Source organism: Engystomops pustulosus, chromosome 7, assembly GCF_040894005.1.
Source record: "Engystomops pustulosus chromosome 7, aEngPut4.maternal, whole genome shotgun sequence".
NCBI classification, from domain to species: Eukaryota; Metazoa; Chordata; class Amphibia; order Anura; family Leptodactylidae; genus Engystomops; species Engystomops pustulosus.
The window spans coordinates 168,261,317-168,288,017 of NC_092417.1; the positions used below are offsets into that span (position 1 = coordinate 168,261,317).

Below are 26,701 nucleotides of genomic sequence, written 5' to 3' on the forward strand. Positions count from 1 at the left end.
AGCTCTTGTGTCACTCCCCCATCCTCATAGACTGCAAGCTCTTGTGTCACCCCCCTTCATCCTCATAGACTGTAAGCTCTTGTGTCATCCCCTCATCCTCATAGACTGTAAGCTCTTGTGTCATCCCCTCATCCTCATAGACTGTAAACTCTTGTGTCATCCCCCTCATCCTCATAGACCAGTGATGGGCAACCTTTTGAGCTTGGTGTGTCAAAATTCGCCAAAAAACCGAGCATAACTCGGGTGGTGTGTCACCTTGACCAAAAAACATAATTTTGTGATATTTATAGTTTAAATAACAAATATGTATACTATTTAACTTCTAGGGTACTTTAACCGTAGGTTGCCTGATTGATCCTACCATGTACTGCCATACTACGGTATTCTACAGTATGGCAGTATATGGGGATTTTCCCAATCATCTATTACTATGTGCAAAGCGCACATTGTAATAGATCGGTTACAATAAGACAGGTGTGGAAATGCTTAGTAACCTGTGAACTTTCTGTCATGAAAGTTCACAGGTTATAGCGAGGGCTCAGGCGCCATTGTCTGCATCTCCCTTATGCCCTCTTGGCATGGAGAAGGTGTGAGGAGCAAAATAATCGCAATGTCTGGCGATTTGCAAGGCGTTGCGATTATTTCAGGGCTTGTACATCACAAAACTGACACACAAGCCCTGATGACTGTCTTCTATCATACAGTGCACTGACCTTACTTACTATTTGATGAGAGTGGTTGTCCTCCCTTGCCCCTGCTGTGGAGATGGTCAGTGTAGAGGAGACAGCTGCTGGGACATCACACAAGGCAGCAGCGATGTGACCTCTGACTGTGCTGCCATCCTCCCCCCCCCCTCCCACAACTATCAGGAGCTGCAGAGGAGTCTCCCTGGTTTACGGCCGGGTCACCTCTCCTGCTGTGCCCCATGCTGATACCTGTGCTGACTGGAGACACTAGGCACAGCTCACACATGGGGAGGGGCCGGGCCGGGGGAGGAGGAGGAGGGGGGAGTGCTGGGAGCTCAGTGCAATCTCTCAGCCTCCCGGCTACTGCACCTGGTCATGTAGGATGAAACTTAACTCTCAGGCAGCCGTGTGTCAGTGAAAATGGCTACGCGTGTCAGCACTGACACGCGGGTCATAGGTTAGCCATCACTGTCATAGACTGTAAGCTCTTGTGTCACCCCCTCATCCTCATAGACTGTAAGCTCTTGTTCCATATGACTGTTATTACTCTGTAATGTATTATTTTATTAGTATATGTTCCCCAGAATCTGTAAAACGCTACGGAATATGATGGCGGTATATAAAGCTGATTATTAAAGATGATTATATCTACAAGTTTTATGATGGATCTGGGAGCTTCTTTCTGACCATGAACTTTTCCCATTGGAATAATCCTACATTTTGTTCATTTATGCCAATTCCATTGACATAGAACATTTTTAACTCTTTCTGAGAAAAAAAAAAAACTTTTCTATTAGAAGTCAACAACTTCTGTGCCAAAGTTGTGCAGGAAGCATGAGAAGCCGCTGACATCTAGTGGTGAAAGTTGAGTATTACAGCCATTAATGACAACTCAATTTCCACAGTTACTTTAGATAAGTTCTGCACCATTTACACCTTGCATTTATGCTGTTAACTTGTTTACATTCTGTTAACATGTATGTTAACATTATGTTTACACAGTGTAAATTCAATTGGATTGCAATTACATTGTGTTAAAGCAAATGGTGAAAGCACCCTAAGGAAGAAAAATTGCAAAGGATGAAAACGGTAACTTGCCTACCTGCACATGAGCGTGTTCATTCTCAGGCCCCAGTGCTCATTGTTTGAGGTTTGTGATGCCCGCTCATGCCAAAAACAGCAGAAAGGACTGCTTGAGATGCAAACACGGGCAGGAATAGGACCTGCTCTGAAAATCTGCAGCTTGGGTAATAGGCTCATACATAGGTGCAGTGTGATTACACCTATAAATCACATGGGGACTTATACTGTTATGTGTACACTCTCTGGATGACATGATTTATATGGATACTCCATATCTCCCAACCGTCCCAGATCCAGTGGGACAGTCCTGGATTTCGGGCTCAGACCTATAGTCCTGCTTGGCAGGACGTAAGCTTTGGGGCGTCAACTATGTCGGCATCCCCCAGACACCAACCAAGCAGATTACAAAGAGCTGGGAGCTCCCTGCATTTTTACTGTTCCTCTGCTTCTGATGTATTTAGGAGTGAAGCCGGCAAGTAGACGACATCATCATCACATGGCGCCTGCCGGCTTCAATGCTAGACACGGCAGAAGGAAAGAAGAGAGGAGCTGCTGCTGGGGAACAGGGAAAGGTGAGTGGGATTTAATATATGGGGAATACCATATGAGTGGGCGATGGAGGGCACTAAGAGGGTGAGGTGGTGGAGTAAGAGGTGAAGCTATAGGCGTCTCTTGGGGGGGGGGGAGGGGAATTATGTGCACTGCACTTTTGTCCCTTTTTCATTGCTACGAAAGTTTGGAGGTTTCAAGATCAGAGAGGAAAGGAGCCTGGGCCACACTGTACCGCGCTCTGACAGCTCTCTGTCCTCCAAAAGTTATTCTAGCTGCCACTAATCGTCATATATAAGGCTGATGAGACACCCAAATACAATACTATGCTCACTAATTAACTGATCGATTTAGGTAAGTCCTCTTCTGAGATCAGGGAATCATAAGACGGCTCTGATTAAAGTGACGTTTTAATATCAAAAAGAACAGTTTTCAGCGCCGCCGCGGCCAGGTCACGGTGTGGTGAGTGGTCTCTGCCCTGTGACTTGGTGCCATAGACCTCTATTCCTGTGCAGTAAGTAAGATTCCAAAATCACCCCCTAGCCCCAATCAGGGATGACATAAGGGAGGATTGGTGTATAGTAATGTCCTTCTATGGCCAAGTGTTTTATGACACATCTTTATCATGATATCTTGCCGTCCTAAGAAACTTGGTCTTATCCTTTTCCTTAATAATGTCCCATGCACATACATACTAAACATGATGCTAACAGTTGTAATAATTTGGGAATAATTTAATTTCTCTCTGTTGGGGGCCATACCATTGCTTTTGATACAGTAATGGAAGAGATTAAGGATGGAGTTATAAGGGAAAAGCACATGGACGAAATATGACTAATGACACATATTTCTTTGATGTGTATAACACGATGGGGGTTTCTAGATGTGACCTCCCCTTATACAGGATATCACAGTCTGCTGACCTCTGTAATGGCTGTGGGTATAATCCCCCCACTAAACCATGAGGTTTTATGATAGAGCCTGGTTCCTCTGGATCCTGGTTTTGGCACAAGCATGGAGGCCCGATTTAGGGACACATAGAGGAGTTTCAAGTGAGGGGGAGCCTACTTTTACTCATAGTAATGTTTCCCATATATGTTCTCAGATGGAGACATCTGAGTCTATAATATAATGTCATATAGACATAACTATATTGCACAGATTATATGAACTGAAATGATGGAATCATTAAAATGACATATTTAGACTGCAACCAGTGTTAGGTATTGTCCCTGGAGAGACAGGTGTAATCATACCTGTATGTTGTTAGTAGCAGCAGGACTGTGAAATACAGATTTATATCCCAGGATTGTACTTGGGTGCTCCCACTGCTTTGCTCTTAGCTCTCTGTACTGAGCTTCTGAGACTGCGACATCTTCTTCCAGCCTCGTCCTCACATCCGGACCTGGAGAGGAATCAGCATACACAGTATATTAGATGTCACATCTGCAGCCGCTATACACAGTGCGGGCACCAGGAACATGTCTTGCTATCTGTCCCTAAATGTTAGTGTATCCTGAGTGTTGTAGGTCACAGGCTCTTCCACAGGATGGCGCTGCACCACAAGTGACAGTACAATAAGTCCTATATCATGATTTTCTCTACCACTCTGCAGATAGAATCATTGTGATAGCCATAAGATCAGATACAGCGGCTCAACAGAGAGTATCACACATGTTAGGGTTAGATACACAGCTCAGAAGACAGTATCACACATGATAAAATTAGATATGCTACTCAGTAGACTGTATCACACAATAGGATTAGATACACAACTCACAAGACAGTATCACATACAATAGCATAAGATACACAGCTCAGCACACAGTATCACACATGATAGGATTAGATACACATCTCAGCACACAGTATCACACAGGATAGGATTAGATACACAGCTCAGCGCACAGTATCACACAGGATAGAATTAGATACACAGCTCAGCGCACAGTATCACACAGGATAGGATTAGATACACAGCTCAGCACACAGTATCACACAGGACAGTATTAGATACACAGTTCAGCTCATGGTATCACGCCAGATAGTATAAGATACACTGCTCAGCACACAGTATCACACAAAATCGGATTAGATACACCCCTCAGCAGATATTATTCCAAACATGATTTGATTAGATACAGCAGCTCAGGGAACTATATCACATGGTATGTGATGGGATTAGATATAATTCAGCAGTAGAATATCTGAATATCCTTAATAGGTTTAAATACAGTAGTTCAGCAGGCAGTATCACACATGATATGCTTAGATACAGTGACTCCTTTATGGTGATTATATAATGATATAAGCTGTTAGTATTATGGGTGCCATGTATGGCCTGCGGAGGAGGGGGGGGGGGGGTTGATGTGGCTCCGGGCGCTGATCAAGTATCTAATTATAATTCGGAGAATCCTAAATTGAAGGCAAACTACTCAGCATTACACACAGCACAGCCCGTAGCCTGCAGCCCGCCTGCTATCAGGACACTGGAGAGATCCTAACCCCAAGAAGATATCACTCATCAAGGGCAACAAAGTCCTGCAGCAGGTCTGTACTGTATCATATCTAATATACACACAATGTACTGTTACATCTCATAAAAATGGGCTTCATTTATTTCTTACATTAAAGTTGAACACATTCTATTATTTTATTATTGTCTATAATAAGATTATTGATAGATTTACATTACATTAACATATATGAGAGGGATAAATGATAGATAGCGAGAGAGAGAAATAATAGACAGATATGAAATAGATACAAGATAGATAGATATTGTATTGATAGATAAACAGACAGATAGATGTGAGGTGTATAGATAGATACGAGATAGATATGCTTGAGAAAAAGGCTGAGCCGTAACGACTCCATGTATGGAAGACCACAGTTTTGCATTTGACTTTTGCCTTGAAGCGCTGCTTACATCTCTACATATAGATAAATAATAAGAAACATTGGCATGGAATTAAAGAAACAAAAGCTAGATAGATTTAAAAGAAACCAGCAAAGCAATATAAGTTATGGGTGGTGAGAAATTTAGAAAAATAGATACCTTTGAGACACATAGTTTTGGGATAGATACATAAAGTAAAAAGCGGGCAGCTCTCCATGGTTCCAATTTCAAACTAAAAGCTGAACTTTATTGAACAAGTGGCAGGTGGCTTGATAAAGGTGTTACACACCGAAACATCGCCACTTGTTCAATACAGTTCACCTTTTATTTTGAAATTTGAACCACGGAGTGCTGCCCACTTTTTACTTTATTTATCTACAAGAGGATCAAGCCAGAACCTTTGGGGGCGCTGCACCCCTCCTTATTAGGAGTCTATGAGATTGTGCTGACTTGGACTTTACTTCATCTAGACTTTGTAAAAATTGATCTCCATGTAATGTCATTTTTTCTTAAGTCTTTTCTTAAAGCTAAAAGTAGTCAAGACTTGTATAAGACTATAATAACAGGTATGTAATAACATACAAGTATGTTGTGACCTTATAGTCCGTGTAGCAGAAATGTAGCAATGGAAACTTTTCCGCTATGTTTCATATAATACATTGTTGCTTTTGCGGCACATGGATCATTGTTTCCTTATCAGCCAGGAGACCTCAGGTTATGCCGGCAGGGGGTGACATGGAGGGGGTGCAGAGGGTGAATGCTCACAGCCATGGCTCTTCTATATAACAATTAATGATGTATCTGTATCTGGACACTTGTAGCTGCCTCTTCTCCAGGGTCGAGATGTTTTTAGAACTGAATGTGCTGCAGCAGCGATTCCCTCGCTATCAAGGCTGTGAAATAGTTCACGTGTTGTGATGTGCTGCAGACTGATGGATGTCAGCGGGAAAAGTGCAGTGAGACCTACGTTAAAGACTAGACAGATTGCAGCAAAGATATTTCCATCTTACATTCCAGATGAAAATTAGACAACGATGTCTGATCACTTTTTATTATTTTATTTATTATTTTTTTATTATCTGACTTTTATCAGAAATAATGTAATCTCCATTGATCAACATTAAATGGATTTTTGTAAGGGGACACCAGGTCACTAATACAGCGTTTTATATAATTACCAAAGTATCAACATAAACCGTGATGATGATACTAAGAGAACAGCAATGACTGGGCACAGAAAGATTAGAATCACACTCTCTGTAGGTCCCACCAGTCACCAGCCAGTAGGGAGTGCACAGGACCTCAGCCCCGGCCAGGGGAGTAACTTGAGGGGGTGCAGAGGTTGCGGTCGCACCCGGGCCCAAGAGGTTTAGGGGGCCCTTATGGTGTCACTTTCCCATATGAGAAGACTATTACTATAAACCACACATTATATTTGGGGGCCTGGAACAGACTTTGCACTGGGGCCCATCAGCTTCTAGTTACACCACTGGCCCCGGCCACAGGACATCACTAGTCTCTCACACGGTTCTGCTGGGATCCTGCTCCGTTCTTCTTCCAGTCTCTTCCACAGTTCTGTGACTGTTGTGGGTTTCATGGCCATAACGTTACCAAGGATTCTCCAAAAGCTTTCTATTGGGTTTAGATCAGGACTCTGGGCTTTGGAATTTCTGTTTCAAGAAACTGTTTTACTAGTTTTGCTGTGCAACATAGGGCATTGTCATTGAACGCAAGAAAGGAACCATGTGGCTTTTGCAAAGGTTCTGATACACAAATCCATGTAGCTGTATGAGAGGTCCAACTCCTGCTGCATAAACATTCCCCAAACCTTGACACTTCCACTACTGCCTTTCACTGACTTCTTTACACACTTTGGGTTCAGTCCTTCTAAAATGAACTGTGGATCACTTCCCCTCTGTCTAAACAACATGCTCCTCAGCAAAGGTGAGTCTAACCTTTTCATTCTTTCTGCTAATGAGGGGTTTGGTTACTGCAGAATGGGCTTTCAGACCAAATGCTGTACCACTGTATGACGAGACAAATCTTTACTCTGTTCAGTAATGAACTGGAGAGCAATTACAGCTGCAGCGATGAAGCAATTACTCATGGAGATTCTCCACATTATCCCTTCCTATCATGTATATGTCTTTTGAGGGCATCCAGGCTTCTTGGGGGTCAGAGCAGGGTGCGAAACTTACGTCAGGGTGGTGGGATAGTGTGATACGGGATTTCTGGAGCGTCTGGCCTCTGGTGGGTATTTTTGATACTTTATAGAATAGCTCAACTTGATGTCTTTGGGGTGATCTGGGGCGTTGGATTTTATGACGTTGATTCAACCCATTCCCCAAATTGTTTTGGTGTATTTTGATACAAGGTCCTGCTATCAATTAAAACTGATAACTTGTAGGTATCTTAAAAGTGTCTCGAATTTGAATCCTTTTTTCTGTGCCAAGCTCAGTCCATGAATACAGCGCAAAACCCAAGCTCAGCTTCTAAATATAGCACATGTGCCAAGAATAAAAAATAAATACAGCACTAAAACCAAGCTCAATACATAAATACAGCAATAGAACCAAGCTAAGTAGATAAATACAGCACACAAGCTAAACCCAGTATATAAATGCAGCGCAAGAGCCAAGCCCAACACATAAATACAGCACTAGAACTAAGTAAATAAACACAGCACGAGCCAAGCACAGTACATAAATACAGCACTAGAACCAATTTCATTACTATACCAGTACCAAGATTACTACATAGATACATTAACCGATCCAAGATTAGAGTATTATCATTCACCGATAGAGATAGAGGCTCCTGTTATTCTGCCAGGTGTTGGGGCCCACAGGTGGATTCACTGGTCCCCCAGTGGGCCATTCTGAGCACAAGTAGAGCACCAAAAAGTCTCTGTGCAGCCCGCAACTAATTGTCAACTAGGCAATTCCATTGTACTCATCAATATGGTGATGTGATGTTCTGATCAGGGCTTTATCTTCTTCTACAGCCTGCAAGATCATAACTGTCAATATTTATACACGGAGATGGTTTCTGGTGCTTTCTTTATGCATTTAGCTTGATTTAATTGGTTTATGTATGTATGTAGCTTGGTTCTGGTGTTTTATCTACATACTTGGTTAGTGCTTATACTGTAAGTATGTACATAATTTGGTTTATGTTTGTTTTAATGTTGGTTTTGATGTTGTATGTACGGTGTTCACTTGGTTTTGGTGCTGTACTCATGTACAAGACTTGCTTCTGGATCTGTGTGTAAGTATAGAACTTGGTTCTGTGGCTGTATGTATGGTGAGCTTGGCGGTTCTGTTGTTGTGTGTAACGTCTGGATCAATACAGTTTACAATTTTTCAATTTTATTTATGGGGTATTGAATGGGATGAATATATCTATAAATGAGTGCATTTAGCTCTATATCTAAATAGGTTCGTAAAAAAATTTAATCTCATTCACATGGCCGAGTGCTCACCCACACATTTAGCTGTATTTTAGCTTGTTTTTAAGTGATGGTATTTAATTTTCCATGCAATGTACTGGGAAGCTGGAAAAAAATCCAAATGCAGTGAAATGGACAAAAAAAGTTTGTGCCAATTTCTCTTGGGTCCAGATTCACTGCGCACACCAAATGACACGTTCCCTTTATTGGCACATTTACCGTATTTATATGTGTTTTATTATGTTTTACTAGATTTAAAAAAAAAATAGTAAATCTTTGATACAAAATAAAATTCTTCATCTTGCCATATTCTGAGGCCAAAACTTTTTCATACTTTGGTGTAAGGACCGGTGTAGGGTGTCTTTTTTGCGGGATGGGCTGACATTTTCAATGTTACCATTTTGGGGATTGTATTACTTTTTGATCTCTTTTTAGTCAAAGTTTTATGTGTTGCAATAAAGTGGCAATTTGGACATTTCAGCGCAATTTACCTTTACTAATGCTGGGAATAACCGATTTTGTATTGTAATAAATCGGGCTACTTTGGGACACAGTGATACCTAACATGTTTATGATTTTGATTATATATTTTTATACAAGTTCTAAGTGAAGGGGGATCTTTTGAAGTTCTAGGTTCTTTTTTGTAATTTTTATTAATTGTATTTTTAGAACCTCTTGGTTACTTGAACCCTAGGGGGTCTGATCAATCTTAACATATATTGCAGTATATGGGTATTTTCTCACTGATCTATAACAGTGTCCCACAGGCACACCTCTGTAGATCATGTCACATGACAGGCCTTGGAGTATCACATACATCCTCCCGCTGTTGCAGCAATGGATCATCGCCCCCCAAAAGAGGTCAAGGGAGTGAGGTGATCCAACACAAGATTTAAATGGTTAACCCTCACGATTGGACCTAGCACCGATCGGGGCTGTATGTGGTGGGTGTTTGTTGCATTATACAGAAAACACTCACCATGTATGAAGAGGGCTCATACACTTACTACCACACCATGGTGCAGCAAGAGGTTAATATTTTTCTCGGGGGATTATTAAAACAAAAGGGGGCATGAGGAGGCTTTGTTTTTTTTTTCTCCCTGGACAGGAGCATCGACATGCATTTAGTTTAGAAAAAGAATTTGGACTTTCAAGTAGAAATAGGTAATTAAGGGATAGGATGGAGCAGGAGGGATCATGGAGATGTTCCCTGGTCCTCTCGTGAGTTCTGGCTTTCTCTCTATCACCTGGTAAATACAATTGTCCTATAAAACTGAATATCCCCATGTGTAATCAGGGAATCCAGAAATCAGCCTGGAAAACAAGATGGTGACTCTTGTACTTGATTGAAATATCTCTTTATCCACTAGCACAGTGACAGCCTCTCTCCAACCCAATTCCCATAAATATGAAGTATTAGATATCAGACTAAAACAAAATCGCACAATATGATATAAGGAGAGTATTTTATTATCAGGCTGTGGTGATATATAGTAATGGGTTATCGCCCTCTATGAAGTTCTGGTGCCGCTCCGTCTCCTCTTCTCTCCTGTCCGTTCTCTCTTGTAAGTCTTAGACTCTCTGCACTCTTCCTGTCTGCTCCTCTTCTGCAGTTCATTCCCTTGTGCTCTCCATTGGTCTCAGTTTGGGATTTCTTCGCTCCTGCAGGTGACCGGTGAGCGCAGAGGGACAGTGTGCTGATATGTCACTGCTTCAGTCTAGGAGAGAAGATACAGACATGAGATGGATCATATAAACAGAACTTGTGGGGACATTGATTGTCCTGAGTGTAGGAAGTATCTGGCAAGAGCAGAGCTTTAGTGACCACTTACTGACATTGAGTGCACATAGACATCTTATGCAGCTATAGACTGGGGCTCCTTAGGCTCCACAAGAGAAAATGATACCAACCCCAACAGAACTTCTGAGGCGTAATAGTGCCATATAGTATGGGCCCAATAAAGAATCCTCTAGTAATCTGGTGGTGGGCCAATCCGGCCCTGAACTGATATCTGACAACTCTGTAAATGGTAAGAATGACTGTCCTAGTTGTCCTAAGTGAACGATCACATTGCAGATTTCCCTATATATTATGCTCATTATACTGTATATAATAGCTGTGCTGTGTTTGACAAGTTTTGTTGTAGGACAGTCTTGATAAATCGATAAAGTAGCGCCACCGCAATGTGCAGGTTGTGTGTGGTATTGCAACTTGGCCACATTCACATAAACAAAACTGAGCTGCAATACCAGGCACAACCAGCGGACAGTTATGGCGCTGTTAATTTAAAAACCCCAGCTATGTAGCCATCACTTGTACTTATATCTATATAAGGCAGCTCCTACCTGATTATAGGTCCGGCTTAGTATTAGTCTTTTTCCCACTAGGTGTTCAGACCCGGAATCTGCCGCTCTCCTCCTCTACAAGGTTTTATGGGAGGTCTTATCCAGGTCGCTGTTGCTTGCTTCTAGGTCCGGCTTGGTCTCGTTTTTTTGGCCGGTGGATGATCAGAAGTGGAATCCTACATTCTCCTCCTCCTCTTCAGGTTCCTGCGTGCAGCCTTTTTCAGGATGCAGGTACCTGATTTTGGGTTCAGGTCCAGCCTTGGTCTTTTTGCCACTGGGTGGTCAGACACTGAATCCTCCGCTCTCCTCCTCTTCAGGGCCTTACGCGGGGTACTGTCCCGGCTGATGCTCTCCGCTTGTAAGTCCTGGTCCAGCCTTGGTTTTTTTGCCACTGGGTGGTCAGACTCCGAATCCTCCGATCTCCTCCTCTTCAGGGTCTTACGCGGGGTACTGTCCCGGCTGATGCTCTCCGCTGGTAAGTCCTGGTCCAGCCTTGGTTTTTTTGCCACTGGGTGGTCAGACCCCGAATCCTCCGATCTCCTCCTCTTTAGGGTCCTCCGAGTGGTCCGCTCTTTCTGGGGCCCAGCAGATGATGTGGGGGGCTCCTGAATGTGATCAGTCTCCAATATACTCACTGGAGCTGTCCTCCTGCGAGGTGCGGGTAACTCCTCGCTCCGTGTGGTGCGCCACATCTCGCGGTTGAGTTTTATAGTTCGCTTCATATTCGCAAAGAATAGAGCAAAAGAAATCGCCTCTTCACAGTAATCGGTAAAGAAACACAAATGATTTCCGCATTCTATTTCCATGAAGCCGGTGACAACGTGATGTCATAAAGCAACGTGACCTCATGGGATTCCGTGTGACATAACAACGCTATTTACATATTCAAATTTGCCACAAACCAAAACATGTCTATAGATAATAAAGTGATAATAATAAAATAGAAATTTACATATACTTTCATGCTGTACTTTTTGTGTCATATGTTTAAAGGCCCAGAACTCAGAGTCAGGGTTACAAAGTTTTATTTCCACTAGTCACTCCTATAAGCCGTAGCACAGAGAAGCCCTTTATTACCCAACCCTTACCTACAAATCCCTGTTTGGGCAGGCACTGTACTTTCTGGTGTTTTATCTGCATACTTGGTTGGTTCTGGTACTGTAAATATGTACAGAATTTGGTTCATATGTATAAAACTTGTTTTTGATGTTTTATGTACGGTGTTCACTTGGTTTTGGTGCTGTATTTATGTACAAAACTTGGCTCTGGATCTGTATGTACGTACAGAACTTGGTTCTGAGGCTGTATGTATGGTGAGCTTGGTGGTTCTGGTGTTGTGTGTAACTTCTGGATCAATACAGTTTACAATTTTTCAATTTTATTTATGGGGTATTGAATGGGTTGAATATATCTATAAATGAGTGCATTTAGCTCTAAATCTAAATAGGTTGGTAAAAATTTGAATCTCACCCTGTACTAGACTAAGGACACATCACCTGCTTGAAGTATCTCTTTATCCACTAGCACAGTGACAGCCTCTCTCCAACCTAATTCCCATAAATATGACTTATTAGATATCAGACTAAAACAAAATCGCACAATATGATATAAGGAAAGTATTTTATTATCAGGCTGTGGTGATATATAGTAATGGGTTATCGCCCTCTATAAAGTTCTGGTGCCGCTCCGTCTCCTCTTCTCTCCTGTCCGTTCTCTCTTGTAAGTCTTAGACTCTCTGCACTCTTCCTGTCTGCTCCTCTTCTGCACTTCCTTCCCTTGTGCTCTCCATTGGTCTCAGTTTGGGATTTCTTCGCTCCTGCAGGTGACCGGTGAGCGCAGAGGGACAGTGTGCTGATATGTCGCTGCTTCAGTCTAGGAGAGAAGATACAGACATGAGATGGATCATATAAACAGAACTTGTGGGGACATTGATTGTCCTGAGTGTAGGAAGTATCTGTGCAGGAGCAGAGCTTTAGTGACCACTTACTGACATTGAGTGCACATAGACATCTTATGCAGCTATAGACTGGGGCTCCTTAGGCTCCACAAGAGAAAATTATACCAACCCCAAGCAAACTTCTGAGGCTTAATAGTGACATATAGTATGGGCCCAATGAAGAATCCTCTAGTAATCTGGTGGTGGGCCAATCCGGCCCTGAACTGATATCTGACAACTCTGTAAATGGTAAGAATGACTGTCCTAGTTGTCCTAAGTGAACGATCACATTGCAGATTTCCCTATATATTATGCTCATTATACTGTATATAATAGCTGTGCTGTGTTTGGCAAGTTTTGTTGTAGGACAGTCTTGATAAATCGATAAAGTAGCGCCACCGCAATGTGCAGGTTGTGTGTGGTATTGCAACTTGGCCACATTCACATAAACAAAACTGAGCTGCAATACCAGGCACAACCAGCGGACAGTTATGGCGCTGTTAATTAAAAAACCCCAGCTATGTAGCCATCACTTGTACTTATATCTATATAAGGCAGCTCCTACCTGATTATAGGTCCGGCTTAGTATTAGTCTTTTTCCCACTAGGTGTTCAGACCCGGAATCTGCCGCTCTCCTCCTCTACAAGGTTTTATGGGAGGTCTTATCCAGGTCGCTGTTGCTTGCTTCTAGGTCCGGCTTGGTCTCGTTTTTTTGGCCGGTGGATGATCAGAAGTGGAATCCTACCTTCTCCTCCTCCTCTTCAGGTTCCTGCGTGCAGCCTTTTTCAGGATGCAGGTACCTGATTTCGGGTTCAGGTCCAGCCTTGGTCTTTTTGCCACTGGGTGGTCAGACACTGAATCCTCCGCTCTCCTCCTCTTCAGGGCCTTACGCGGGGTACTGTCCCGGCTGATGCTCTCCGCTTGTAAGTTCTGGTCCACCCTTGGTTTTTTTGCCACTGGGTGGTCAGACTCCGAATCCTCCGATCTCCTCCTCTTCAGGGCCTTACGCGGGGTATTGTCCCGGCTGATGCTCTCCGCTGGTAAGTCCTGGTCCAGCCTTGGTTTTTTTGCCACTGGGTGGTCAGACCCCGAATCCTCCGATCTCCTCCTCTTTAGGGTCCTCCGAGTGGTCAGCTCTTTCTGGGGCCCAGCAGATGATGTGGGGGGCTCCTGAATGTGATCAGTCTCCAATATACTCACTGGAGCTGTCCTCCTGCGAGGTGCGGGTAACTCCTCGCTCCGTGTGGTGCGCCACATCTCGCGGTTGAGTTTTATAGTTCGCTTCATATTCGCAAAGAATAGAGCAAAAGAAATCGCCTCTTCACAGTAATCGGTAAAGAAACACAAATGATTTCCGCATTCTATTTCCATGAAGCCGGTGACAACGTGATGTCATAAAGCAACGTGACCTCATGGGATTCCGTGTGACATAACAACGCTATTTACATATTCAAATTTGCCACAAACCAAAACATGTCTATAGATAATAAAGTGATAATAATAAAATAGAAATTTACATATACTTTCATGCTGTACTTTTTGTGTCATATGTTTAAAGGCCCAGAACTCAGAGTCAGGGTTACAAAGTTTTAATTCCACTAGTCACTCCTATAAGCCGTAGCACAGAGAAGCCCTTTATTACCCAACCCTTACCTACAAATCCCTGTTTGGGCAGGCACTGTACTTTCTGGTGTTTTATCTGCATACTTGGTTGGTTCTGGTACTGTAAATATGTACAGAATTTGGTTCATATGTATAAAACTTGTTTTTGATGTTGTGTGTACGGTGTTCACTTGGTTTTGGTGCTGTATTTATGTACAAAACTTGGCTCTGGATCTGTATGTACGTACAGAACTTGGTTCTGAGGCTGTATGTATGGTGAGCTTGGTGGTTCTGGTGTTGTGTGTAACTTCTGGATCAATACAGTTTACAATTTTTCAATTTTATTTATGGGGTATTGAATGGGTTGAATATATCTATAAATGAGTGCATTTAGCTCTAAATCTAAATAGGTTGGTAAAAATTTGAATCTCACCCTGTACTAGACTAAGGACACATCACCTGCTTGAAGTATCTCTTTATCCACTAGCACAGTGACAGCCTCTCTCCAACCCAATTCCCATAAATATGACTTATTAGATATCAGACTAAAACAAAATCGCACAATATGATATAAGGAGAGTATTTTATTATCAGGCTGTGGTGATATATAGTAATGGGTTATCGCCCTCTATGAAGTTCTGGTGCCGCTCCGTCTCCTCTTCTCTCCTGTCCGCTCTCTCTTGTATGACTTAGATTCTCTGCACTCTTCCTGTCTGCTCCTCTTCTGCACTTCCTTCCCTTGTGCTCTCCATTGGTTTCAGTTTGGGATTTCTTCGCTCCTGCAGGTGACCGGTGAGCGCAGAGGGACAGTGTGCTGATATGTCACTGCTTCAGTCTAGGAGAGAAGATACAGACATGAGATGGATCATATAAACAGAACATTGATTGTCCTGAGTGTAGGAAGTATCTGTGCAGGAGCAGAGCTTTAGTGACCACTTACTGATATTGAGTGCACATAGACATCTTATGCAGCTATAGACTGGGGCTCCTTAGGCTCCACAAGAGAAAATGATACCAACCCCAACCAAACTTCTGAGGCTTAATAGTGCCATATAGTATGGGCCCAACAAAGAATCCTCTAGTAATCTGGTGGTGGGCCAATCCGTCCCTGAACCGATATCTGACTACTCCATAAATGGTCTGTAAGAATGACTGTCCTAGTTGTCCTTAGTGAACAATCACATTGCAGATTTCCCTTTGTATTATAGTATAGTATAGTTTTTTTTTGTAGGACAGTCTTGATAAATCAATAAAGCAGCGCCACTGCAATGTGCAGGTTGTGTGTGGTATTGCAACTTGGCCACATTCACATAAACAAAACTGAGCTGTAATACCAGACACAACCAGTGGACAGTTATGGCGTTATGTAGTCATCACTTGTACTTATACCTATATAAGGCAGCTCCTACCTGATTATAGGTCCGGCTTAGTGTTAGTCTTTTCTCCACTGGGTGTTCAGACCCGGAATCTGCCGCTCTCCTCCTCTACAAGGTTTTATAAGAGGTCTTATCCAGGTCGCTGCTGCTTGCTTCTAGGTCCGGCTTGGTCTCGTTTTTTTGGCCGGTGGATGATCAGAAGTGGAATCCTACCTTCTCCTCCTCCTCTTCAGGTTCCTACGTGCAGCCTTTTTCAGGATGCAGGTACCTGATTTTGGGTTCAGGTCCAGCCTTGGTCTTTTTGCCACTGGGTGGTCAGACCCCGAATCCTCCGCTCTCCTCCTCTTCAGGGCCTTACGCGGGGTACTGTCCCGGCTGATGCTCTCCGCTTGTAAGTCCTGGTCCAGCCTTGGTTTTTTTGCCACTGGGTGATCAGACCCCGAATCCTCTGATCTCCTCCTCTTCAGGGTCTTACGCGGGGTACTGTCCCGGCTGATGCTCTCCGCTGGTAAGTCCTGGTCCAGCCTTGGTTTTTTTGCCACTGGGTGGTCAGACCCCGAATCCTCCGCTCTCCTCCTCTTTAGGGTCCTCCGAGTGGTCAGCTCTTTCTGGGGCCCAGCAGATGATGTGGGGGGCTCCTGAATGTGCTCAGTCTCCAATATACTCACTGGAGCTGTCCTCCTGCGAGGTGCTGGCGGCTCCGCACTATTCGTAGTGCGCCACATCTCGCGGTTAATCTTTATCGTACGCTTCATATTCGCAAAGAATAGAGCAAAAGAAATCGCCTCTTCACAGTAATCGGTGAAGAAACACAAATGATTTTCGCATTCTATTTCCATGAAGCCGGTGACAACGTGACGTCATAAAGCAACGTGACCTCATGGGATTCCGTGTGACATCACAATGCTATTTACATATTCAAATTAGCCACAAACCATAACATGTCAATAGATAATATATAAAATAATATGATAATAATAATGATAATAATAAAATATAAATTTACATATACTTTCATGCTGTACTTTTTGTGTCATATGTTAAAAAACCAGCAACTTCAGGGGGGGATGCACCTGGGATGGAGCCTTGGGGGGGCTCATAGAAGGAGACCAGTAATGTACATTGTAATTTGGGATCCTAAATTTTGTATAAGGTCCCAGCGGCTTCAGGTTGAATGGGTAAATGGCTGCCCATGATGGTTGTATTGGGGCCTAAAACCATACGATCCTGTGGCCCTGAGTTCTATTGAATTCAATTTGACATTTGGCTCATATTTAGGTAAAAGCTGATGCCAGAATTGTCATTATTAGGCAGCTAAGGAGACTAATTGGGGGACCGCCCTCTATCAGAAATCAGGGGGAAATCCCATTAAGTTCATAGAGTCAGGGTTACAAAGTTTTATTTCCACTAGTCACTCCTATAAGAAGCCCTTTATTACCCAACATTTACCTACAAATCCCTGTTTGGCAGGGTACTGTACTTTTTTGAAGTGGGGATGTAGCTAGTCAGTCACTATTGTACAGAGGGGGCACTGTGACTTTTAGCTATTATAGGGGAAATGCGACTATTGGCTGCTGTGGGCTACTGAGGGTGGCACTGTTACTATATTGCCTACTGCGCAGACACTGTAACTATGTTGGTACTATGGGGCAATGATTCTATATTGGATACAGTGGGTGCATTGTTACTATATTAGCTACTGTGGGGCATATTAATGATCTCAAGAACATAAAATTCCAAGGGAAGGGTACAAATCAATAATAAATTCAACAAAAATTCAAAAACAAAAATAAATATCAAACAAATGTACAGTCACATGAAAAAGCAATAATGAATGCCCCCCAGTAGACAAGGTCATTCACCCTAATAATGGCTTTTATAACTCCCTGCACTTTCCATTCCTCATATATATTCTTCTGTCCTGCTGCATAGCACTGGCCACATATTATTAAAGAGGATGGCAGTGCCAGTCCGGGACATGTGCCAGTAACAGGATCCGCGACATCAATCCAAGGATATTAATGGGGAGAAAAGTGGAACAGTTTAGATTTAGATGATAGCACAGTGCACCCTGACCTGTAGCAAAAACTGTTACCATACAATCATCTCCGGTATGTCACTGGTTATGTAAAAACTTTGTGATATGTTTGTAGTCTCTCATCTACAATGACTTACACTGTATATAATAACTGTAGGATTAGTCATCACCAGGAAATATTCACAGTTTTTATATTTTTCTACCCGTTTCCTTCTTCGTTGGCCAGAAATCTCCCTTTTAAGTGCTGTTATACCTTGCATTGCCTGTAGGGGGAGCCGATTTAATAGGGGCTTACTGGGCTAATACAAACAAGGGGGGTTGTAAAAATATTATTTGCAGCTATAACCTCCCACCTAATGTGCATTTTTTAATACTGGTGGCTTTCTATGTAGCAACCCAAACCATGGCCCGGGTGCTACTGCTACCTATCCCCCTCTATAGCCTTGCCCCTGTAGTTGGATTACAAGCACAATAGTGCAGGTCTTTGCCCATTGGATATCATGAGATCACCCCGTAGTATGGGGAGCAGTTACCTATTATGGGACGGTTCAGGTGAGGTGCAAGCCTTAGAAGGTAATGATATCACCGCTCTATGCAGTAACCTTTGTCGTGGTTGTTTACAGCCCTAGTCCATGTAAGGTGAGAACATGACTTTACTGAACATAGAAATTACAGTTATTGATTAATGAGAATTACTCAGAGGAGACCTACAAGTATATAGACAGGACAGCGTATACAACCATCTCACAACCAAGAATCGGGCAACATAACTGTACAGATTTTCACATTTCAGTGGCCACCAGAAGAAGGTAAGTCACCATGTCATTAAAATCCAAAATATCTCTAGCATCACTGTTTTGTTGGTTTTTGATCTGTGGAGACCATCAGCAAGCTGGTGAGTTGCTGATAATGGATCTCGATTGTCAAGACAATTCTTTATAATCTCATGGGTGCCACTGTGATCCACGGATCGTATGTGGTGGCACCCCATTCCGAGCTTACTCACCTCTCTGCATTCCCGTTCCCATCCCGGATGGCCATCGCCCGCGTCCCCGCTCCCTAGGGCGCGAGCACGCCGGCACTCACGGATTTAAAGGGCCAGGGCGGTGCTGATTGGCGCTGACCTCTTCCAGGATTCTTGAAAAGCCGGCTTCTCCCAGCAACCCCTGCCGAATCTTAGAGCTTCATGCCTATGAGAAAGCTTCCCTTGCGTTATACCAGTGTTCAGACCTCCCGTTGTGACCCCGATCCTGTTTACGATTCTGCTCCTTTGCTGCCAGCCCTGACCTCCTGCTCCGTCCCCGACCTTGCATCATTGCTGCCTGCCTTGACCATCTGCTTGTTCCTGACCATGAGACAGCCTAGTGATTCTGTATCTCAACCTGTGGAACAACCTGGTGGCACCACGCCGCAGCAAGACCATCCTGCTCTGCGGCGGGCTCTGGTGAAGACTGGGTGCCACTTGGATTCCCAGGTGTCGGCTTGTGTCATCGTCTGTGCTGGTCCAGTGGGATCACTACCTCAGAAGCCTGACAGCCCTGACAGACAACAACACATAAATGATCAATAAAACCCTACACTAGACATTTACAGGTTAATTGTGTACTAAGGGTGTGGTCACGCGCTGTGTTCTTGGAGTGTTTTTAAATGCAATGAAAGCGCATGCGTTTTAAAACGCATACGTATTTGCAGGGTTACCATGCGTTTGGCTGGATTGAATGAGTTTTTATTCGATTCTGGAAGTGTAAGCAGCTGTGAAAATGTTAATATAACTGCTTACACTTCCAGAAAAACGGGTTCAAACCGCCCAAACGCATAGAAAACACTGCAAAAATGCATGCTTTTTCAGGGCATTTAAAAACTATCCAAGAACAGTTCAAAAACGCACTGTGTGACCACGCCCAAAAGGTCATATACAAGGGGCTTTAAGGAAACATTAACCAATTGGCTGTGCAATTTTGTGATTAGGACTGTATATTCAAAGTTACATACGTCAACTTAAAAACTAGTGAAAAATGCAAAATGTAAAAAAAGACGTGACACAAATCGATTTTTACATCCATTCACTTAAGTACAATTGCTTAAATTGTGGTATGTGGTCCCAAAATGAGATGTGAACATAGCCAAAAGATTCAACAATGTTGGGTCAGTAGCGGTTTGTGCGCTGAACAGATTTCACAGACCAAAGTTCTGGTTACAGAGCTCCATGCTTCATAGTGATATATTATACAGGAAGATATTTCTTCTTCGCCACCATGGGCGTAACTTGTGGGGGTGCTGAGGGTGCAGTTGCAACATGGCGCAAGAGGTCTAGGGTGCTCATATAGTGTACCTTTCCTATATGAGAGGACTAGTACTGTACACTAGACTTTGCATGGTGCTTGATCACTAGATCATCACGCTGTGTGTGAAACCGTCCTTAAGCTGTGAAGGACATCCTCCCAATCTGCCCAGTATTTAGTGCAAAGTATTACCACAAATATTTCAAAAATAGTTCAAAAAGTTCAAATCATACCACAAAAAATGAAATATTCCACCGTGACATACACAGGAGGCACAAACTGCACACTAACATCTAATCCTACATGTTGTACTCCAGACACCTGTCACATGTTCCAAAGCAGTTTCCATACTCTTCCTCTAGGTGGCGCAATTGTTGCAGAATATTCATGATTAGTTACGTTCTGATTTTATTTGTGGTTCTGAATATTCTAAGAAAACCCTTCAATGAGTTATCCACAGAAAATTGTCCAATTGCGTCACTAACATTGAACACAGATCTTTTGCATGCTATAAAGATATTATAAAGAGTATAACTAGTTTATAACTATTACCACTATCATCATTCCAAAACTTAGTCTCACAGTTTTGCTTCTTTTTGCACACATACTCATATTTTGACCCATATTAGAAAATTTTGATAGAAAATGTACCCTGGAGCGGGTGCTCTGCCATTAAAGACTATGGATAATCTATAGATAATTTGTTTCTTCTCCTATGTCAGAATGTTTTGGCAGGAAATCTTGTAGGGGACGCTCTGCCATTGCAGATAATTATGGTTAATTTTTCACAATCCTCTGGGTGCCATTATATTTCCAACCCTACAGACAATATTAGAAGTGCACAATTTTAACCTCTTATGTACAGCACTTTGGAATATGCAGGCGCTATATGACAAACATGAATAAAAAAAATAAATAATTGTCAGTAGATTAGATTCATTTATATTTCCTTGCAGCTTGGGTAGTGTTCAGAGAGGGCACAAGGGCATAAATGTGCTGAATGTCGAAATGTTGTTGCAGCCACACCTGTGGCAGTGTGCCCCAAGGGTGTTTACCAGCCAGCTCTCAGGGCTGCGCCGCTTCCATAGTCATATGGTCAATCTGGCTGCGTCTCCTTCACGTCAAAACATCTTGAATAAGTTGGTGCTGGGCCTGATTTATTTATTCATTCCAGAGGTTTAGACAGGGGGAAAAAAAAAGGTTAATTTTATTGTATCTGTTCTTGTAAGTATCAGGCGCCGCTTATTAGTCTCTGGGTTTCTTAGAAAGGCCGAACGTGGGCGGAATGTTCTCTGTTTCTTAAAGGAAAATTTCACTTTCAAGAATAATTTTCATTATCCCAGAACTAGAATCTTTGGTTTACAAGAAATTTTATTACCAATTCACACCCAGAACAGACCTCAAAGAGCAGTACCTTGTGCGTGAACAGTCTGTCCTATTACAGTAAGTGGGCATCTGAACGAAAGTGACTGCAAAGTGCGGGTCCATTTCTGCTTTTCAGGTTTAGGGTGCGGTCACGAGGTGCGTTTTTTGAAACACACTAAGAACAGTCCAAAAACGCAGCGTGTGACAGCACGCTTAAGAGTAAGGTGACAGTGCTGATCCACTGCCCAGGAAGTTTACATTAAAAGGGTGTCCCACAAATTACCGAATTGCCATTATCTACTATGCGTCACACCGGACGTTATCCATACAGCTCCTAAACAAAGTCATTAAGGCTGAACTCCAGAAGCCATAATTATTGCCTATATCACCATCAGCCATATAATGATTTAAACTGTGGGGCAGCACGGTGACTCACTGGTTAGCATTACAGCCTTGCAGCGCTGGGGACCTAGGTTCAAGTCCCAGGGTCAACATCTGCAAAGAGTTTGTATATTCTCTCCGTGTTTGCATGGGTTTCCCCTGGGTCCTCTGATTTCCTCCCACACTCCAAAACATACTGGTAGGTTGATTAGATAGTGAGACCCATTTGGTAAGTTCTGTGCAGCGCTGCGTAATCTGTGTCCGCTATATAAATAAAGGAATTATTATTATTATAGTAGATTTTATGAGTCTTATCCTACCTGCACACAAATGTGTCGGGGCGCAAACAGCGTTTCCATGGTCCGTTATTTGCAGCAGCCCATATTTGAGGACGAAGCACACACCAAAGGCAGGATAAAAGACTTGCTGAGCCGCAAACACGGACAAGGATAGGACCTGTTATGAGTTTTGCAGCTTGGGAAGTTGTCTCATACATAAATATGTAAATGTACACCAAAATGTTATGAATAAAGTTTATTTAAATAATCACAATACATGTACACACACTACTAGGCCTCATGTAGATTAGACGGTGTAGCCATAGAAACCAATCAAATCATTCCATTCATATTGCAACCTGTTCTAAAATGATAAAAGATGTTATCTCATTGGTTGTTATGGGCAAAGACTCAAGTTGATGTAAACATATTCTTTTCAATAAACTTTATTTGAGTAGTTTTCAGAAACACTGTAAAATAACATTGATACAAAAGCACTTGTAGAGTGTACTGTGATATCTTCAATAAACCTGCACTGATGCTGCATTTAGTCTCTTCCTATACCTTCCCAAAAGTTCACTCAAAACTTACATTTTAGGGTAAATTCCATACATGCCAACTTGTCAGGGGCTGCCAAAAAAGGGGGAATGATCAGAGTCACAGAAAAATGGGCCAATCACATGCACTCTGTCATTTTGTATGTGACATGGACACGCAATATGATTGTGTCACACTAAAGGGGCATTGAATAGGCAAAGTGGTGCAAACTGTTCGAAAATTTACCAAATTACCAAGTATGGTATATGGACTATCTAAAGCTGCATATTAAAAGTTAGGGGAACTTAGGGATCGCCCTGTGCACAGGTGATAAGTTGTGATTCTTAGGCCACTCTAAGGACCTCTTCAGACAGCAATAAATGACCCTGGAAATGCAGATGATGAACCAGAGTTGTCCCAGGAAAAGTGATCGTGTTTCATGGATTGCTCATGGCTGTCTGGGTAAAATGTACACATACCTTCCAACTCCCAGAATGCGGAAAGAGGGCCAGAAGTTGTGTCACGTGTAATGTGTTGGCATACATTTTCAATGTCCTAAACCTGAGAACGCATATGTATTAATTCTGGCACCAGGGGCGTATCTTCAGGGGGTGCAGTCGCATCCGGGCCTAAGAGGCTTAGGGGCCCATAAGGTGTCACTTTCCCATATAAGAAGACTAGTACTATACACCATACAATATAGTCGGGGGCCTGGCATAGACTTTGCACTCTAGCCCTTCAACTTCAAGTTACGCCACTGTCTGGCACATACCTCCCCCAACCCTGGACATACCCCAAAATCTGACTGATACAATGGCAATAAGCATATAGGCAACTGTGTGAACTCTTTTGTTGCCTTTCCACACGAAATATGAGAATATCTTTACACCAGAAATGTATGCATTCCCAGACGTGCCCACAAATTAGTTCAGTGTTGTGTAACCTGAAAGGCCATGCCCTATACAGAATTCCAAAATTCATTATCAGTCATTAGGTTATCTTTTAGAACACACCCAGGTGTTAAAGCGTTGTCCCCTCTGAGAATAGGAAACTATTCCAAATCCTAATTGCGCACTTATAACAGACAATTAAAACCTTTGTTCTGTAATGACAGATGATGGGAGTAGTAGTGCTGCGTGGTTCTTCCACATCACATATCATAGGCTTCCATGCAATGGTTTAGCAGGCAGTATTATGTATGGGAGTCTTGGATACACTAGTTCAACAGACAGTATCACATATGACTGGTGTGGATACATTGGTTAAGCAGACAGTATTGCATATGATTAGATTGGATTCACTGGTTTAGTAGACATTATCAAGTCTAAAAGCCACGGGTATACTAGTTCAGAAGACAATGTCACATATTATGTTTGGATACATTGGTTGAGTAGACAGTATCACTTAGTATATGCTTGGATACACCTGTTCAGCTGACAGTATAACATATGATATACTTGGATACGCTGGTTTAGCAGACAGTATCACATATGATAGGCTTGGATACACTGCTTAAGCAGACAGAACCATATAACACAGGAAGATACACTGGCTCAGCAACAGTATAATAGTATAACACATGATAAGATTGGATATACTGGCTCAGCAGACAGTATCATACATGAGAGACTTAGATACCTCACCAAAGCCTGTATAACTGAAAGCTATACTGTAGTAACTGATATTGAAGATCAAACACTTACCCTGTGACCTGAGATGAAATATACATGAGTACCCTACCTTCATTGTGTCTTCTGCACCCACCCAGATTCGACAGGTTCTGGCATGTGGACGGGAAACCTGAATATAAACACAATACATTTAAGTAATTGACTGTACGATTATATGGATAAATACCATTTCATCAGAATAAACTCCTGTAATATTTCTGACAATCGAGACCAGACATTTCCTTTGATTCTTGATACTCCTGTGGCACTTAAAAGGTTACTGAAAAGCTGGGTGTCATTGTTTGTCTGTAAACAACCCCATATGCAAATGGACTTTTACTTAAAGGGGGATATACATGAAATTGATAGGTAATCAATATAGATCAGTGGGGGCCTGACACCCAGACGCCATAATAATCTGTTGTTTTATGAGACTGCAGTCTTCACTCAAGTTCTGTAGGTTCTTTATTATTCACCAAGCACAGCTCCACACAATGTATAGTGGCTGTGCTTGGGATTGCAGTTCAGTTTCATTCACTTGAATGGGACAGAGATCCAAGCAAGCCATGTGATTGATAGATAGGACATCAAGGACCTGAAAAGTGGAAGCAGCTGATCGGTGGGGGGTCTATCACCTGGCACTTCCATTGATCAGCTGCTCTAAGCAGCAGTCCCAGGACTGTGATAGTAATGACCTACACTGAGGATAGATTGTCAATATATATTAATCATGGAAAACCCCAAAAAATTGTATTAAAGCCCTCACCCCAAAAATAAGTGTTAGTCTTCACTGTCACTCTAGCATTTTATTCATCTGTCAGAATTCCGCAAGGCAAAGGATTGTGGGTAAAAAAGTGAACTTCAGCAGCATTAGGAATCACAATAATCCATTATAATCAGTAATTAAAGCCACATCTGTGATTACAATTTGCGCAGCTTTTCGTAATAGCTTCTCTATTTTTGGGTCTCGCTGGTAGCATGGAAGTTGTCTCCGCAGTTCTTGACAACTTGATACTTGAGGGGATATTAAGTTGCAGTAGGAAGTTGCTCAGAATTAGTCAGAATTCATCAGGGGAAATGGAATTACATCACAACTTGTGGTTAATAAAGCACAAAAACAGAGAGAGACCAAAAAAAAAAAAATCAGAGCCATTGTCTCAGGGGACGGTCCCGCAGCGTAGTGACTTGTGGTGACAACATGATTGGGGTCAAGAAAGTTATGGTGGGGTAGTGTCATGTTGTCACCATTGTACAGAATAGGATAAACCCGATGTGTAGGTCATGAGGATACAATGGTGGTCAATTATAAAACCTGTCCCAGGGGGTCCATATTTGCACCTATATTTAAAGGGAATGTCTTCCAAATGACCACATATCTCTTATCCACAAGATCCAGCTGTCCCATACAAGTGAATGGAGTAGTACACTTCCGTATGAAGCATTTGGGGGCCTCACTTCTTGTAAATGCAGGGGGTCCCGGTGGTCAGACCCCCATCATCAGTCGCTTATCCTGCGAATAGGGGAGACTGTCAGGAGGGTCCATATTTGCCTGAATTCTTGCTCTGTCTGCCCCTAGACTTGTCTCAGTCAAGTGTATATGGTTTTCGAATAGAAACAATTCCCATACTGATTAGGGCTCATAAACTTAGGCAAGTAAATGGAATTGGACTTTAGCATCTGTATCTCAGCCTGAAATTTCTGATATTTACTGCTGAGATGGTGTATCTAATCTGATCAAGTGTGATACTGCAATAGACAATAATTTGAGATGAGCTGCTGTACTTAAGTCTATCATGTATAACACAGTCTGCTGACCTGCTGTATCTAAGCTTATTGTGTAGCATACAGTCTGATGTATCTATGTATCTAAGCTTATAAGCCAAACACATGTGAAATTGGTTGCTATCCACTGTATCTAATCCTATGAAATATAATCATTTTCTTTGAGCTGCCGTACCTAAGCCTATCACTTGTGACACTGTATGTATACTGAATCTATGTCTGATTATGTCTAGGGACTTGTTTCACTTATGGTACTGACCTGCTATATATAAGTTTATTGTGTGTGATCCAGTGTGATGTATCTAAGCCTTTCATTTTGTATCTCTATCTGCTGTATCTTATACCATCATGTATAATGCTATCTGCTGAGCTGATGTACCAAAGATGTCATACTCACTGATACTGTATATAAACTTACTCTGTGCGTGATACAGTTTAATGTA

The 26,701-nt window shown here is 42.5% G+C and overlaps 1 protein-coding gene and 3 long non-coding RNA genes across 4 annotated transcripts in view; 1 reads left to right on the top strand and 3 right to left on the bottom strand.

Annotated features, from left to right (window-relative positions):
- Positions 1–4,764: 4,764 nt before the first annotated feature.
- MICAL2 (microtubule associated monooxygenase, calponin and LIM domain containing 2) overlaps positions 4,765–26,701 on the top strand; it is a 238,432-nt gene continuing 216,495 nt past the window's right edge. The window contains exon 1 of the mRNA XM_072118862.1: positions 4,765–4,868. The gene's annotated coding sequence lies outside the window, so the exon portion shown is untranslated. The remainder of the gene's footprint in view (positions 4,869–26,701) is intronic.
- Positions 10,115–11,855, bottom strand: LOC140071297 (uncharacterized). The gene is made up of 2 exons (XR_011849109.1): positions 11,012–11,855; positions 10,115–10,383 (listed from the first exon to the last, which is right to left on the bottom strand). It is a non-coding gene; the product is annotated as an uncharacterized lncRNA (long non-coding RNA).
- LOC140071296 (uncharacterized) lies at positions 12,615–14,347 on the bottom strand. Its single transcript, XR_011849108.1, has 2 exons — positions 13,513–14,347; positions 12,615–12,883 (listed from the first exon to the last, which is right to left on the bottom strand). It is a non-coding gene; the product is annotated as an uncharacterized lncRNA (long non-coding RNA).
- Positions 15,116–16,608, bottom strand: LOC140071295 (uncharacterized). The gene is made up of 2 exons (XR_011849107.1): positions 15,959–16,608; positions 15,116–15,384 (listed from the first exon to the last, which is right to left on the bottom strand). It is a non-coding gene; the product is annotated as an uncharacterized lncRNA (long non-coding RNA).